Below are 4,500 nucleotides of genomic sequence, written 5' to 3' on the forward strand. Positions count from 1 at the left end.
TTAGTTTTTTTTACAGAAACAGACAAAAGGAAAACAATGGAATGTGCCGGTAGAGACAGGAAACATGTGGACTGGAGGAGCCTGCGGGAATCAACCCACCGACTTATTTTATCCGAAGCAATTAGTGGACCACCCGCTCTACCTCCTGAGCCACCGCCATGTTCAACAGATAGGACTGGAACGGCTCTCTCACTTTTTGAGAGATAAAGTTCTCTCTCTCTCTCTCTCTCTCTCTCTCTCTCTCTCTCTCTCTCCCTCTCTTTCTCTCTCTCTCTCTCTCTCTCTCTCTCTCTCTCCCTCTCTTTCTCGCTCGCTCACTTGCTCGCTCTCTCCTGGCTGGGAACAGCCCTGAGGGCAAACTGGAGACTGGCCCGGGATCTTTCCATCAATTAGTTGATTTTCCCTCTGCATCTCTCCCTTCTGTCTCTTATTATTTCCACAGTCTTAGAAGGAAGCTTGTCAGGATGCAGGAGGACACTTGAAGTGCAAAAGTCATATTATTGTTATGGGGTTATACGTTTCCTCAAAAACTCCATAAAATTCCAAAATCCATTCTCCATTGTGGATGTTTTTGGACAAATACATATAATTCTGTTTCTTTCAGTAATTGAATAGTCTCTTAAAACTGACGTGTTGGCACCTGCACTTTGCGAGTGCTACTGCCTACCCATCTGTACGTCATAAGTTCATTGAGGAGAAACTTGATCAAAACGGATGTTATAGGCGGGACATCTAATTTCTCCAATCACCTATACCTCGGTTTTGTTGATTGTATGATAATTATATTATATCCATTATTATATCCATGTGTAACCGAAGTGAATCAGCGCGGATTCCTCGTGAGTCCCGAGTGGTAGCGAGTGGATTGGTTAAACTCACTCCCCAGGTATAAAGGCATGCTAACCAGCTCCGCCAAGGGAGCTAGCTCTCTTGGCGCAGTGGTTAACATGTCGGACTCCCAAGCCGAAGGTCGGCGGTTCGTACCCACCCCTGGACAAGCCCTTAACATGGGTTGCTGCAAGTACCACCTACACAACGCACACATATCCATGGTTTCAGAAACGTTGCTATTGAACACATATCCATGGTTTCAGAAACGTTGCTATTGAACACATATCCATGGTTTCAGAAACGTTGCTATTGAACATATATCCATGGGTTTCAGAAACGTTGCTATTGCTCACTAGATTGAGCACACACACACACACACACACACACAGATCAACAGCACTTTGCTTAATGTTAATAGTGTGACTATTTTCAATTAATACTGCAGTTGGATAAACTGAAGAAAATGCATTTTATTCTAAATTTTGACACCAAGATTTTCAATTTTACTGCAAATGTATATCGGTTCCAAAATATCGGTTATCTGTCTCTTTGATTAGTGATAATCGAAATCGGTATCGGGCCCTGAAAAACCTATATCGGTCGATCCCTACTATTGAACATATCCATGGGTTACACAAAGGTAAAATGTATATTCTCTGCTGGTGACGGGTTGCCCTGCACTCCGCACTGCGCGGCACCGCAGCGTGTCATCATTACCTCTCAATTACACAGGGAAGTGAAGATCTAGCTCTAATTCAATCAGTCAGCGCTGGTGTCACCTCAATCTCTCTCGCTCTCTCTCTCACTGTCTGTGTGTGTGTGGGTGTGTGTGTGTGTCTCTCTCTCACTCTGTCTCTGTGTGTGTGTGTGTGTGTCTCTCGCTCTCTCTCTCACTGTCTGTGTGTGTGTGTGTGTCTCTCTCTCTCACTCTGTCTCTGTGTGTCTCTCACTCTCTCTCTCACTCAGCTGTATCTGTGTGTGTCTCTCACTCTGTCTCTCTGTCTCTCTCTCTGCCTCGTCCGCTCCCTCTGCCTCGCTCTCCTTTCCCCCTCGCTTAATTCTCACTGATAATAATAATAATAATAATAATTATCGCTGCTGCGCAGCAATGGGTCGTGGCCGGGCAATTCTCAAGGCTTTGAGCTATTATGACATCACAATTGCTCGAGTGACATCAGTGATGGCATCACAATTGCTTGACTGACTGATGACATCACAAAAACAACCTAATTTGTTTAGCTGGAGGAAATTCTGGCGCATCCAGTCATTTACTTGGTCAATGCACTGACAGAGTGAGTCTAAGGGAGCATATTCACCTGAGGAAAGACTTATATAGAGTTGGGTGTCATCTGCGTAGTTATGGTAAGCTATTTTGTTTTTGTGCATAATTAGGCCTAGAGGGAGCATATAAAGGTTGAATAGAACGGGCCCCATAATGGATCCTTGAGGCACCCCACATGTCATACTAGTTAGGTCAGATGTTGCCAATGGAAACAAAGTACTTCCTGTCTTATGTGAAACCGTGCTCTTATGTACCTGTAGGTCTAATTATTGACACTGAAAGACTTATTATGGATTGATTTTCTTTGTCTGGCCCATTGAGACCAAACTGGGTCCATCCCTGCCTTATGTCTAATCAGCCTTCACTAAACGATGTCTCAGACTTGTTGCCCTCATGTAGGCTATGTGAACAAAGGAGAGTGTTGGAAACTGTTAAGTGTCTCTTCTGGAGACTGTGTTGTGGAAAAATAAATGAAATGCCTTGTTGATCCACCAATAAATGAGTTGCTCGTTTGTAATGAATAAGGATTTGTTTATTTCAATCATCAGGACTCTGCAGAGTGTCACAATATCAAAGTCATTGTGCTCAGAAGATAAACATTACATGTCAAATATAGTCAGCCCAGCCCCCCTCCCTCAGATGACTGGTGTGGTGACTGGTACAATTCCATGGGATGTTTCCCATGGAGACAAAATAAGACGCTGATCTTCACAACAAACCAAAACAAAACCTTCTATACGCCAGGAAGACAAATACTACGTTATCCCCTCCTCTCCAGGTGGGGTTGCCTTTTCGACATAACAAACTGCTTCCCAGCAGAAGAGACATCTCAGATTGAGAGCCTCAGATGTGAGCCATGCATGTCAGTTAGATCATAATTAAACAGAGTCTACAATGATCAACAATCAATCAATAAGCAGTCAATCAATTATTTTACTCTGACAACTGTAATACTGCTGATGTGTTTGGTCTAAAGTTAACCCCAGTACCTGATGTGTTTGGTCTAAATTTAACCCCAGTACCAATTGTTGAGACCATGAAAAGCTTGGTAGCCTCTGTGCTTTTGTAAGTAATTACATGTTAAGCATGCAGGTTCAACGCTAAGCACTGTTCTGACCTTGTATGTGTCTCTCCAGTTAAAGTACCTCATGTACTCGGTATGAGCGTGGTCGAGGTGATGCAGCCTCTCCGCCAGCTCCTTCGGCGTGGCAAAGTCATCCACGTGGATGAAAGAGTCTCCTGGGACATGATCCTCGTAGTTTTGTCTGCTGGTGCCCAGAACTACAGGCACAGTCCCCATCATCATGGGATTATATAACTTCTCTGTGATGTAGTCTTTGTCAATAGTGTTTTCAAAGGAGAGGTAAAATTTACAACTAGACATTATCTTTGCATACCCTTGTTTATCTAAACGTCGGTTAAACGCCTTTCCATAAGCCTCTATGTTTACATGCTTTTTCAGCTCATTGTAAAACTCCACTCTCTTGTGCCTTGGGTTCCAGTTGCTCACAATCCAGCAGACCAATTTGTCCTTCACCGGTAGTTTGAAACTCTCATCCTCATGAGTCACTGGAACCAATGACCCAGAATGCACTTGAATATTTGAATCCCGGCGATAATTGCATGTCAAGTTGAACAAGTGATTGAGCTTAGGGATTTGAGGTGAGTTAGCAGGTGACTCCATATTAAACCACACCCATTTCTGGAACCATGGTCGCAGCTCCTGCGGCAGGTCGGCCTGTCCGTGGATGTCCCTGTGATGGAAGAGGACACCGTGGGCCTTGCTGTAAGCAGCCTTGTCATCTGTCAGGTGACATCCTGTGATGTTCAACGCACTGCAGCTGAGATCAAACCTGTTGCCAAACGGCCACGTCCAGATCAAAACGATCGTGTCAGGCTCTCGTTCTGCTTCCCCACCTCCAGCCTGGATCTCCTGGCTGTGATTGTAGTGTGGATTCGTGTGCTGCTCTGAGGAACATTTTGGTGTTGAGGCCTCCTTTTGAGGGAAAATGCAATTGCCGAGAGTGGAGAAGTCGATGTCAGGCTTGTAGTACATGATGAAAAGACCCAGGAAACCCATCAGTATGAGGCTGATGAAGACAAAGCGTCTCCTCCGGAAGGCTGAAGCCAGGGCTGGGGCAGAAGGCAGCAGGTTAAGTACATGGCAGTTGAACATAGAAGCGGAGAGTAGGGACAGTGGAGGCAGAGAGAGATAGACTGAAAAATTGCTTATTTATACTTTGGCATGTATGACATCACCGATGACATGACAGCAACAACTATGACATCACCCACCAAGTCTCCTCAGCCAGGAAGGATGACATCATTGATGACATCATCACTGATGACATCACTGATGACGTCATTGCTCAAGTGACATCACATCA

The 4,500-nt window shown here is 44.7% G+C and overlaps 1 pseudogene across 1 annotated transcript; it reads right to left on the reverse strand.

Moving 5' to 3' along the window:
- Positions 1 to 3,230: 3,230 nt before the first annotated feature.
- On the reverse strand, positions 3,231 to 4,246 carry LOC310772220 (4-galactosyl-N-acetylglucosaminide 3-alpha-L-fucosyltransferase 9 pseudogene; annotated as a pseudogene). The gene has a single exon. The product of its transcript is annotated as a 4-galactosyl-N-acetylglucosaminide 3-alpha-L-fucosyltransferase 9 pseudogene (transcript).
- Between the last annotated feature and the right edge of the window lie 254 nt (positions 4,247 to 4,500).

The sequence above is a fragment of the Poromitra crassiceps genome (genome assembly GCF_964638095.1).
Source record: "Poromitra crassiceps genome assembly, contig: HAP1_SCAFFOLD_2381, whole genome shotgun sequence".
NCBI classification, from domain to species: domain Eukaryota; kingdom Metazoa; phylum Chordata; class Actinopteri; order Beryciformes; family Melamphaidae; genus Poromitra; species Poromitra crassiceps.